The following is a 14561-nucleotide window of genomic DNA, read 5'->3' on the forward strand; positions in this document are numbered from 1 at the left end:
TAATATGAAATATACTATCAATCAAAAGTGAAGTAAATCATCTAAGAGAAAAATATTTTCTTCAGGATGCATAGGTGTACCTCAAATTCCTTATTGTCAGATGTTAAACTAGATACCCTAATTGCATGACGGGTAACATTTCCTTGGTGAAGCTTGGATGGCTGCAATGGCTACAGCTGGCATGTAGGTACTGATAAATGTAAACTTCTGTAAAAGCTTGTTTTCAGACTCCTTCCTTCTGATTGTAAATTAAAATCCAAACAAAAAATATTGTCTGTTTCAAACATTTACTTGAAAACTGTAAAAAGACAGTGGAAGCATTTAAATATGCTATGAATTCAGTCAGCATGACCTCATTAACCTGAAATATGAATAATAAATAATAAATAATAAATAAACCTACCATCAAATTTAATATGTTTTCAATAATAGGAATTGTAAATGGCTTCTTGTTACATTTTACTTATTTTTTGAAAAATGTATCAGAAGTATTTATGCCTCGAATCTGCTGGGCCTACATGCTTTCTTCAGATTTTTACCAACTCATCAAAGTGACTTGAAATCAGCTGCTTACATCTGATAACCCCTTACTGAGCTAATCTGTAAGCAACAAATAATAACATATAACTATATAATGGGGATGTAAAACACATAGTGCAGTCACTCACATGTGGAAACTATGAATAAAAATGTTTTTACTTGCAGGCAAGATCCAGGTACAGATACTTTGAGAAAATGTCTGTGAGGAACATGACAAAAATTTGATTTTCTTTAGCATTTCTAGGAATCTGGGGATTAAGTTTTCAGTCTCAAGTTCTAGGAATTTTTATCAGCTGTCACATGGTTTGTAATTACAATGTATGATTCACTCATTAAGTAGGTATACTGCCTTTCATGTTTATATACTTGAACAAAGCACTTCTGTGCCTCACCAACATGCTTCATTCAACACGTATGGTACATCAATCATACTTAACCTACTCAGATACCCTGAATCCTGATTTTATTTCTGACCAGATATTTGGAGATGACAAATAAGCCTAAATGGAGTTTTCTGTAATTCTATTATCATGTCAATGAGCAAGGAGTAACATGTTTCCCAAATGCCAGTTTCTTCTAAATAGGTGTGCTATACCTTTATGAGAAAGTCACTTACATTTAGATATTCAAAACCAGACTAAAAAGTAATCTGAAAGAATGGCATTATGGTATGTTATCTTTCTAACTATGATATGCTTTCATTCAGTTGACTTCTAGTCATCCTAGATATATTTTCTTGCCCATCTGAAGAGCAATCCATAAACTTGCTATGGATCCCATCATTATGTTATTATGTAGTTAATGCAGACTTAGTCAGTAAAATGTAAAGCTGCACAGTGTTATCGGCCCAGGAGACAACTTATACTGTTGTCTGTCACTGATGCTGGTGAAGCTATAATTCATTCTGAAGTATTGCTGGAGCCATGACTTGGCCTTGGGAGGTAATTACTCAACATATAAATAACTAAAACACTTTAAAGAATATTCATTTAAGAACTGAAGACTAGCACTGGATAGTATTCCTAAATAAAATGCTGTTCTCATTTTGTATCATCTCTGCTAAAACCACTGTGTAGATAGAAATTATCTGTTATAACTGCCAGTGTTTCCTTACTTTACTTGACCTTAAAAATTTCTGCCAAAAATGTAAAAATGAAAAGAGGTAAGCATAATAAGATCCATTAAATGTGTTAAGTCACCTAGCTGCTGGGATAATTTTGAAAAGTTATTGAAGTAAAAAGAAAATTAACTTGTTTGACCTAGTTTATCCCAGAGGCATGCTTTATTGTCAGTATTATACAATAATGTTCAGCTTCAATTATCCTTCTTTCTTTTTATATATTGTGTAGGTTAAACTAATAAAAAATAAAAAAAATAATCTGCCGATATCTTGCATACTGTTAGCCTGTGTGCATGTGTGTCTCTCTATATAAATATGCACACACACACACACACAGACATATATATATATATATATATATATATATATATATATATATATATATTATATATGTTTACATATAAAATAAAACAGCAGTGCAGGCACCACAGCCAGGTGCATATATAGAAAAACCCAGTGTGATAAAATTCAAGAATTTGAATAAAATAACAAGAAAAAAACTACAGATAAGTGCTTTCAGATCCTTCATCAGATCTTTCTCTCTTTATATATATATATATATCTATACACGTGTATGTGTATTAATATATCTACACATATCTATATATATATATATATATATATATATATATATATATATATATATTTATATATGTATACATATTATGTACACATACACACACACACACACATATATATATATATGTATATATATATATATATTTATATATGTATACATATTATGTACACATACACACACACACACACACACACATATATATATATATATATATATATATATATATATATATATATATATATATATATATATATATATATATATATATACCTTCTTAATATGAATGAAAGCACCTGACTCAATCTGTATGGCTGTTTTTTTGTATGGCACAGAAAAGCAATAAACTAGAAATTCCACTGTTGCTAAAGTTATTTTAATCAATGTTGCCGAGATGAATTTATATAAGTAAGGCTCACTCCCTAATGCATTGCATTTCTCTCTCTCTCTCTCTCTCTATATATATATATATATATATATATATATATATATATACATATATATATTACTATGTGTCTATGCTTAAATATCTCTTCACTGAAAGTATATTTTGCCAGCTTATGAAATCAAAATCTCATAAGCCCATGCATTGCTGATATCTGTTCATGAGAGATCACACAACAGCTGGAAGTGAGAATTTACCCTTTCCTAGTGTTGTGCAATCTCAGGATTGGTACATATAAGTTATAGGGGGTGTGGGAAGTGCAGGTGGGGTTTGTACCCCTTGCATAAAATATTTATTTTTGTGTTTTATATATATATATATATATATATATATATATATATATATATATATATATATATATATTAGGTTCCTATTACATTATCGAAAGATCAGAATTTCGAACGATCAAAACAGCGAAAATGCTGCATATTAAAGTTCGTATTGTGGGATTGCAGTACAGTGAAGATTGGAATATTTGCCCTTTCCTCACTGTAGTACAATCTCGGAGTTGGTATTTATATATTTAGCAGGGGGTGTGGCAGGTGCAGACCCCCACAATAATAGTTTCAATATGCGTTTTTTTCGCTCTTATGAGTGTTCGAAATTGTGATCTTCCGATCACATAATAGGAACCCTATATATTGACATTTGTAGTTTCAGTCTTCTGGGATCAATATTTTAGAATTCAAACATTTGCACGTTTAGTTTTATGCCAAAGAATCTCATATATAAATAAATAAATATATATATATATATAATATGTGTGTGTGTGTGTGTGTGTGTGTGTGTGTGTGTGTGTGTGTGTGTCTATGCACAGTAGAGTCTCACTGCTTGAAGGAATGTTTCATTGACATGTGATTCCTGTTATTTTTTTCCATAATTCACAGATCATCGAATGAAGGGTTGCAGAGAATGTGTGAGAATGTGTGACAGTGAGCTTTAAGGAGTTTCATTTTTTTCAGTGTTGTGTGACCTCAGTTTGTTATATATAAGTAGCATGGGGTGTGGAGGTGCAGAGCTGCTTGCCACCTGCAAAAAAAAAAAAAAAGATTAGTTTTTCTTCACATTTTATTGAATGTGCATTTGGTGTTTTTTTGCAAACAATTTGACTGTCAGCAATACTGTTGTTTAGTTGTTCAAAATATATTCATATTTATCTCTCTATCTGTCTGTATCTGTCTGTTTACATATATGTATATATGGATTTACTTTATTTTGTGGAAATACCAAAACATTGAATGTCACTTCATTGACACTTACCATATCAAACCTGCACTTCATCGCCTCACCGGAACTACAAAGACTTTCCCACAGTAAGTAACCACTTAACCAAAAAACTAAAAAATCTTAACCGCACCATCCCTAACCCACCCAGGTGGGGGGCTATGCCCCACACCCCCTATGTAGGTAGCTGGACCCCCACCCCCACCCCCACAACTAAATATACCAACTCTGAGATCACACTACAGTTGGGAAAAGGGCAAAACTGAACGTCCTGCACAACCAATTACTTACTGTGGGAAAGTCTTCGTAGTTCTGTTGAGTTGATGAAGTGCAGCTTTGATATTGTGAGCATCGATGAAGTGACATTCAATGTTTTTGCATTTTAACAAACTAAGGTAGACCCATATATATATATATATATATATATATATATATATATATATATATATATTTGTATATATTCCAGAGAGATTTTTCCTCATTATAAGTAAGATCTCTTACAAGTGGATGCATGAGTTAAATGCATTATTTATCTCCTGGATGTCTAACACTAAGCTGCTGTCAGTGTGTTCTAGTTTTATTTTTTTATATCTTGGTGTGTTCCCAAATTAGAGGATACCAAATCAGTTTTTTAAGTATATTTTTGTTTGGGGGCATGCAAACTGTGCAGGTATTAACTCATCTCCCCTAATGCCTTTGCCCTCATTATAAGCAATACATTGTGCCAGCTGTCACAAGAGTTATTTCCCTGGATTTGTCATGTTAAACTATTTTTATTTTCTGGTATGCTTCTAAATAAGAAGGAACCAGACCAGTTATCACTACACAGCAAAGTGGAGTCTTAGTTTTGGGAGTCTCGTCAAACACTAAATCCAGCAGACCATTTACAAGTATATACAAAGAAAAAGTGTTTATTACAAGTCTTAGTGGATGCACATTATATGATATATTAAAAGGTTTACAGAAAATTTAATTGGGTAAAAGATAATCTGACTTCATTATAAATATGCTGGAGTGGACAACTTACTGTCTACACCCCTATATCACATGTACATATTGACTGAAGATTTTTTGAGTTATGTTCAAGACTTAAAGTAAATCTATGCCTTTCAAAAATCCTTACTTCTTTAGCACCTGTGAGATTATCAATTTGCAAAGGCATTGTTGTTTAACAAGTGGCTGAGATATGTATGCAATGTAAGAGATCTTGACTCTATTAGGGTATGAGATGAGTTTTACCAGAAAGAACATTTATTTGACAGAGACAAGTTTCACTTAAACTTCCTCAGATACAAAGCATTAAGCGGGAAGTATCCAGATATTTTAAAGGAATTTTTTTTTATTTCAGCAAACGTCTAAAGGAAGGAAAAGGGACATATATGTAAGCTAAGCATTAAATGTTTACTATCTGAATGCACATAGTTTAACCAATACAATGGAGGAACTACAAGAATTTTTCTTGAGAATAGCTATGCCATGAGCCGTGGCAATGTAAAGGGATGTACACATATTATTCTAAAATGTGCGACTGCCTGCAGATGGATCAGAGTGGTGTGGTGCTATTGTATTTGTCACAAATAATTTAATTGTAAGACTTTTGTCTGTCGGCCTATCAGTTAGAGACCATTTCTGTTGAAATTATAGCTGATTTTAAAAAAAAGAACACTATTAGGTTCTTAGCATGTTATTAAAGCCCCAGAATGTCTATATGAAATCAATTGCAATATACTGAAGAGCTTCAGAAATATATGGATTATGACAACCATATTATTTTTGATGACTTTAATATCTCTGATATAAATTGGAGTGAAGGTTCTGAAGAATAGTTTTTTGACATAGTTTTATTGAAAAACATTGATCAACCTATTAATTTTCTAACAAAGAAAAGTAGTATGCTCAATTTATTAATTAATAATATGCCAACAAAGGTTGTAAAAATTGTAACAGTTAAATCTTTCAGGGTGATTAGACCACACGGTATTTGAGTTGCTTGTCATGCTTAATTTTCAATTATAGCAGGATATAAACTTTTTTCACACGTCTAAACTTTATAAGGTTGAAGTGGTAGATAGATAGGCAGGTATAACGAATACATCTGATGTCACTTCAGTCTGGGAAACTCTTGATGATATATACTGCAAACATGTTAATAGCTGTAGGAAGTCAATCACTAGAAAAAATGAGAAATTCACTCCTCCATTGCGGCAATCTAAACATTGAAAGCTATTAAGAAAGAAAAGGGGAAAATATAGAAAATTAAAGAAGTATAATAGTTTATCTACTAAGAAGACATACAGTTTTGATAATAATATACTGGAAATTACTGGAATATGAGGCTAATAAAATCATTTATAAATGTGTTAATTAAAGTTATGGCAAGGATAACACTGCTGGTTCCACAATTTATGAAGGAATAAAACTGCATGCAGGTACTGAACTGGCAAATATGTTTAACAAACAGTTTATTATTCCCAGCATAGAAAATGGAAATGCATGTGGTATGAGTCTATAACTAAGACAAAGGACACCACTCACTGTACACTATATTTAGTAAAGATTTGATGATAAAATTAATGACTATTTGACAAATGTAGCTGCTTGGTTAAAAGAATGAAGGCTAAACATTAGTAAGGACAAATGTAGTCTCTTATATTTTGGAAAGTCAACTATAAGTACAGTTGCCAGATTGGGGATGGTAAGTTTTATTTTAAGGCCAAATTACAAAGATCGTGGAATTATGGTGGGCAGTAATTTAAACTTCACAACTCAAGCACTGATATCTAAAGTAAAAGCAGTAAGAGTATTGGGGTTAATATATAAAAAGATTATCACAAGAATTACTGCCTTTATGACAGTTATTTGTAGCTTACATGAGATCAATAAATGAAGTTTGGCAACAAACCAAGTTGTCCTGGGACACCTTCATGAGGGGTTAGATTGATTAGTGGTAGTTAAGTGGGTTGGGGAGGTTAAAGAGCCAGAGCCATGGGCTCAATCTCAATGCCAAGAAATGTATAATTATCCCCTTTGGGAAAAAACATGTATCCATGAATTACCATATAGGTGGCAGTACACTAAACACCGAAAGTTTGATAAGAGACTTAGGGACACAGGTGGACAATGGTCTCATCTTCGATAACCACATCGCCACAACAGTCAAGAAATCCTTCTATGTGGCACACCTCATCACTAAGGGCTTTTCATCCTGAAAAAAGGAGGTTATTGTCCCACTGTACTCATCCCTCATTAGACCCATTATAGAATACAATGCCCCGTTTGGTATGTACCTCTCAAGACATCTGCAACAACTGTAAAGGCCACATAAATACCTCACTAAAAGAATCACAGGCCTAAAGCAGATGCCCTATGCTGACCGCCTTAAAAAACTCCAGCTATACTCTGTCGCATATCGTCTACTCAGAGGTGATATTTGCTTAACATACAAGGCCATGTCAAACCCAGAGCTGTTGGACATGCTACACTTAAAGAAATCCCAATCCCTCAGAGCCACATGCTCCAGGGATCTAAACCTTGTCATCACAATAAACAAAACATGCTGGAGGGATAAGTTCCTGACCCAGAAACTCCCCAGACTCTGGAATAGATTGCCCATACATGTCAAGCAGAGTGCCTCTTTAGTCCTCTTCAAAAGGAACCTTGACGATTGGATGGGAGAAAGGAAATTCACCCCGGGGATCACGTCAGTCACCCTGCTAGACAGGAGTCCAGGGAAGTAAATAGTGTGGGAAGAAATAGCCAGGGAATTGTTATGGCTAGGCTTGTATAGGCCCTAGGGCTGATAGCCTAGTACCAACCTATGAACCTATAAAGGGTTAAGTGGAGGCAAGGATGGTCAGGAAGAAATGAGATAAGGATGGGGAGGGGCTTAAGAGGTTTAGACAAGTGTAGCTGGATGAGCAATCACATTTTGGTGTGACCTTGCTACCCACCCACCCTCCTTTTTTCATTAGAGGGTTGGGGGGATTGGGGTTTATCAGTTGGGTTAGGTGGAGAAGAGGGATAGGCTTGCCCTCTTCTGTTCCCCCTCTGGTGTCTGGATGTTCATTTCAAGGATTTGGGGAAAGGAAAATGAGCAGCTGGAGGAAGCCTGTTGAATACATAAGCAAGCTAAGGTAAGGATGCTGCTTATTTGGTGTAAGGTAACTTAATGAATGGTGTCTGAAGTGAGATGGGACGCTACTTCATAAGTAAAGTAAGCGAGCAGAGGTACAGACCCTGCTTGTTGGGCAGGGTGAATAGGTACACTGCCCTGATTAACATTACAAGGATGATGCTTCATAAGTAAAATAAACAAGCAGATGTTTGGATGCTGCTCACAAAGGCAGGGTGAGTAGCTGCGCTGCCCTGATTAATATTACAAGGATGTTATGCTGTGTTTAGAATCAGCTATATTATGGTTAGTTGTAATGAAAGAATTTGAACAAAGCTATGTTATGGAAGTTTAATAACGGTCATCATATATCATTTGGTGTGATGTGTATTTATTGAAGGGGACTGGAACAACTGAATACAACTTATCGATCTGTGCTTATAATAAGCGAGATTTGCTTATCTTAGAAGACATTCAGTGAAAATAGACATTATGACGTCATCATATTAAATACCTTTCATGCAATATAAGATGAGAACAAATAGGGCTGTATTCAGTTAGCTACATGTGTCAGCATGGCAGGTTGAACCTTGTTTTTATGATGCATCAAGATGATGAACTCCATCTATTACCAGATATTGACCTGCCAAGTTCTAAACCTACATCTAGACTCTAGAGGAAGGAATATCAGTTACAAAATTAGTAAGTGTAGGGCCGCAATAAAGTTTTTAACTTACTCAGTAGTTTGTGGAACAAGATCTTTCTAATTGTTTGTCAAAGGGTGACTTTAATTACTTTAAAAAAATCCCCTTGACAACTGGTTGGAAAAAATAGTTATATATTACACCAGAACCTGTATTATAACTGGCACTGGCCCAAACACAGTTACTTTCAGCTATGATCTATCAGCTATGAATCATATACTTCAAGTTAGCCCCACAATGGACCTTTAAACAAAACATATATTCTGTTTCAAGTACTGTATTTATTTTCGCTTAATCTGTGTTATTACTTATTTGTGTGTACTTTACCGGTATCATTTTTTATTGTTATTTTTCTGCTGGTAATAGGGTAAGCCTAAGGGACAAACTAATCATTTTCAGGGATTATCCAAGAACACTGGTTACGTGAATTGCTCAGAATCAAACAATAGATAATGGGAGGTGGAAGGAATAAACCCTTTATCATTGACTCCAGGAATGAGTAGACTTAATTCTCTATACTAATTGACAAATAATGTATATGTGTCAATAGCTACAGTTAGCTGGAATGAATTATCATAATCAGAACTGAGAAAACAGCATAAACTGCAGTTTATATAACTAGATATGGAATAAATAAAACTGAAAAAATAATAAAATAAATGTAAACAGCACTTAAAGAACACTAAACCCTTACAATTAACACATGCAACTAACAATCTAAGAAGTGCAGAGTAATACATACCAAAAAAAAAAAACCCAAAGTAATTAGCCTAAAACCTTTAACTAATGCATGCAATAATTACACACAATAATTAAGTTTGCATAAAAAAATAAATAAAATGAATTAAAAAAAAAAAACACTTACCTTCACTACATACAGTCACTAAAATTTTACAATAGAAACTAATAAAAAACAAGCCACCACCCTCACTCTAGGAAAGAATGACCCTGCTGATCAGATACATGATTAAAAGTATTGAAAACAATGAATTAAAACGCAAGAGTAAACAAGTAACTTAACCAGAACCTTGTAAATCTTATCCCTCAAAAGATAAAACCTGCCAACCTTACCCTTAATAGAAACTGCAATCAAGCAAAGAAAAAAATAGATTTACAGGACACTGAGCATATTACTGTCACATTTCAGTAAATATAGAATTGCAATTCATGCACATTTCATTTGTTAAACTCATATAGTCCAAATTAATATGACAGTAATAATTAAACTTCTGCAAATTAGAAAAGCATACCATGTTTAAAACCCCAGCAGTATTCCCATAAGCATATCCCATGGAATACATTGGTAGATGCTTTAATCTCTGAAGCCAATATCTATTGCAAGTAATATGATAATGAAAAAAATGTCCCAAAGGAACAAAATATATTCAGAATTACTAACACATCTTGCAAAAGAACAAAGACTCCCATTTGATAAAAACTACTGCCCAACCTATTTTCAAAACCCACCCTGAACAGTTGCAGATGCAGAGTAAGACTGTTAAAGCTAATTAAATACACAATCTACTCCTACCAAGCAAAAATTAAAGGTTGAACTGTCCTGAATTTGACTTTGCCAACTACAAGTGATCAAGTGAGGAAAAAAAAAACTTGAAAGAATGAGAACACCAATCGAAAAATCTAAACCCAATGTTAAGCAGTATCCCTTTATACTTATCAAATTTGAAAATAATACAATAAAAATATAAACCAAATCCCATTACCGTTACCCCCAAGAAAACTGTTTCTTCTAAAGTATGCCAATTTCTGCCCTGCATGCATGTAAAAAAGCATTTATTGAATAAAATGAACAAGTTGCATGAAACCAAATACCCATACAGATTTGGAGTCATCAAAAGCTTGACCCAAAGTAAAGCTATTAAAACATTTATCTTCCATTTGCAATTGTAGTGCTTTAGGTTTAATAAGTGAGTTAGCTCCCTTCCAAAATAGCAGCAGCATTCTTTGTCATTGAAGTAAGCAAGTGGTAAGTAGATGATTTTCTCTGAATGTGCTCTTTGTTGAGCTTCAACTTATAACATTAGACTGCACAATAATTCATGAAGGGGAACAGCCCCATATATATACATATAAGACTAGTTCCATTCTGAGTGATTGTGTGATACTGGAGTTCAAAACACCTACAAAAATCAATCAAAAAGATGCTTCTTCTCAACTATAACGTTTTGAAGTCTGATAAAAAAATCACAGATCTTCATATTTAACACACATTTCATAAACATTTTCTCTTCCCAAAACAACTCTCTATACACAGCTAAAACTTGTAAATCTATACTTAATAACACAAATGTTTTGTCCCTAAATTAAATGCCTGTCAGTACTATTAAGGTACTGTGAGACAAACTCAAATCTCTTCAGCAGCTGATAATCTTTTAGCTTAATTACTAAAGATGATAATATCTTATCTTGATTACTGCAAATGCTGCAAAGCGTCCTGCTTTTGTTCTCAGAAATATATCCATCAGTGAACCTGAAATATCCAATAATCTGGAAAGAGTTATAAAATATATCCCTGCATGAAGGTAATACTTCATTAGACCTCTCAAACTATAGACCTCTAGATATCATATCCTCCACTGTATAATATTTAAAAATGTATCCACAAGTACTTGGCCGCTTAGTTACAGTCAACCTACTCTTCTTAACCCAGAAGGGTTTCATGCCAGGACATGGCACCAAGTCTATTCATGAGAAATATGACAAAGTGAAAATTATAGCATTTGATATTGGCGTACACTCTACAGTTTTTACCAATAACAGAAAAACTACAATTCAGTAAGAAAACAACATAACACTTCTCTAGTTAGCTGGTTAGATGAACATAATGTTGATGTTGGAAGTCTTTTGTCAGCCTTTCACCCTATCAATATGCATGCCTCTCAAATCTTCATATTGACCCTCAAAATATTTATAAACAAAATGTATATAGTGGCTCAACCAGCCAGTCTCATCCAATATATAGATGATTGCACATATTTATTTCTTGCTACAATTCTGGCCCTGCTTTAAACTGATCTGCAAATATCCTTTTCAAACTTCAGAAAATGAATGGAACAGCCTAGATTACTCCTGAACCCCAACAAAACCAAACTGATGCTATTTACACCCACAATAATCAGCAAGTCCATATCAGTATTAATATTTTGAATGTGTGAATGACAACAAGAAATAATCATAAACTAGACTAGAATACATACATACATACATACATACATACACACACACACACACACACACACACACACACACACACACACACACACACACGGTTCTAAACTATACCTTATAAATTAATCATGAGCAATCAAAAGGAAAAGTCCTCCTACTCCCAAGAGTTATGTAAGCAGCATCAATATTTACTTAACAGTCTTGTCAGCTAAACTAATTTGATGAAGGTGATAACATGTCAACATTTGCTGCATAGCTAAAACAAAACTTAACTTTGTCTTGCGCTGGAAAAACCTCAGCTGGTTAGAACTATCTATTTCTCTTATGTTCTCACACCTCAAATTGGACCACAATATTACAAATGTGAAAATAGTTCTGACACTAGCAAAGTTTTCAATGGAAAATTACAATCCCCATACAAATACCTACTAATTACACAACAACTGAATAATCATAACTTCATAACCTTAACTCACAATATGCAGTATGCATTAAGAAGTCATGGGACTCATGTCAGGTCTTAGACAAACTCCATTTTGCAATTAATTCAAAACTGCCCTGTAAGATTCCTCAAAAAGTAAATGGGGATGTTTGTGTACCTAATGACTCACTATATAACATTTCATCACAGCATACTACACCACTTGTTTAAACATACTGACACACATTACTGGAATTCTATAATGAAATATAATAATACTCACTATAACATTCCCAAATTTATATTCAGCTTTGTAGTTTCAGTACGATATTTGGAAAACACTTCCATAGTTTCCCTTATCCATCTATCAGTATGTTAAACAGGAAATGCTCATCTTAAATCTAAAAGAGCATACTCCCTACAATAATGTTTATATTCTGAAATGTCATCATTTTCAACAAAAGCACAAAAATGTGGAGTTGGTCCCCTCAGCAACCAGGCTTGCAGCAACTTTGACAAATTATAACAAATTCAACAGATGATATTTGATGAGTGGAAAGCTGGTCAATATTATGCTGAAAAAATCAATTATACCATCCAAAATGTGTGGATGCGATATATAATTAGATTGCACAGCATTATTCAAGCAGTATTTTCATTTGCCTTGCTCTAGCATGCGTGTGGCCTTTCATCTGGCATTACCTGTTAGCATATATTCTGCTCAGTTATTTCTGTACAACTATAACTTCATAACTTGTACCTCTTGGCTTTTTGATGACTTGTATTAATATTTACTGGAATATGTGTGTTGGTAATCCTAGCTTTTCCATTTTATGAAAGGATATACACTGCTTTCTAAGCTTTCAGACATGGTCATGGCAGAAAAGGATCCTCAAATCAGCCTTAGTACCCAAACAATCAATAAATGTGTTAAGTGAATGTACTGCTATGCTTGAATGCTAAACGCTGCCCCTTCCTTCAGCCCTAACCCTACACCTTACCTTCATAAAAAACATCCTGTAACACTGTCCGTATTCGGACAAAAGTGAGCCTAGTGTTTTGGAGGGGTTTAGTGTTAATATCCAGAAAGGAAATAGTTTTCCTTTCTTGATATTAATTAATTCAATATTTTTTGTTTCAGTATTGTGTATGTTCAAACTTTTTTGTCAGTGTTTTCAGTTTGACATTAAATTAGTTTGATCATATATAACTGAACCACTATATATATATATATATATATATATATATATATATATATATATATCTTTAATGGATAGAATGTTACTGTAATATTTGTGATAATAAGATGAGATTTGCTCAATTTCTTTTTTTAGTATAATTTCCTATTTTATAAATACATCTTACTAGTAATATTGAATTTATCTGTCTTATTGTGTTCATTTCTATGTTAGCATTTTTCAAATGTGAATGACTTTCATTTCTACATGATAAAGAGTTTCTTGCTTAGCAGTTTTGTTTTGGGAGCTGGATGCATTATGTGCATCATGTGGGATGTCATTTTTTGCATTAAATTGTATCTGGAATCTGGTCAATTTTCATTGTTTAAGTAATTACAGACTTGGATTTTTTTTATGGGGAGACTAAAAGTCATTTGTAGTTATGTACTTATCTGTATCATCTAAGAGCTGATCCACTTTTTCTGGATTTGGGAACTCATGTGGACAGTGAACTAACTTTTGACTAACGTGTCCATTGTTGTAAGAAAGTCCTTCCACATTGCACAGCTTATAAGCAAAAGGATTTTGTCTAAATCTAGGGATGTCATTGTCACCCTTTACTCAACCCTTATTAGGCCAATCATTGAATATAATGTTGTCTTTGTCATGTATTTGTACAGAAACATACAACTGTAACACCTATAGAGATAGCTTATTAAAAGGATACAATGCTCAACAAAATGTCCTACACTGACCTACTCAAAGCCCTGTCACTATATTTGGTATCCTGCAGACTGCGACGAAGTGAACTGCATCCAGCATGCAGGGCTTCCTCCAGCCTATTACTGATGGATTTACTACACAGCAACATGTCAAATGTCATCATAAATGCTCCGTCAAGGGATCTAAGCTTCTTCTGCATCGTCAACAAATTCTTTGGAGGAACAGGTTTATCTCACAGAGGATACCACTGCTTTTGAGTAGACATCCCATCCACATAAAACAAAGTTCACCTTAGTCCATATTAAAGCACAGTTTACATGTGTGGATGGGAA

The sequence above is a fragment of the Protopterus annectens genome, chromosome 2.part1 (assembly GCF_019279795.1).
Source record: "Protopterus annectens isolate FY-2018-M chromosome 2.part1, PAN1.0, whole genome shotgun sequence".
Lineage (NCBI taxonomy): Eukaryota > Metazoa > Chordata > Ceratodontiformes > Protopteridae > Protopterus > Protopterus annectens.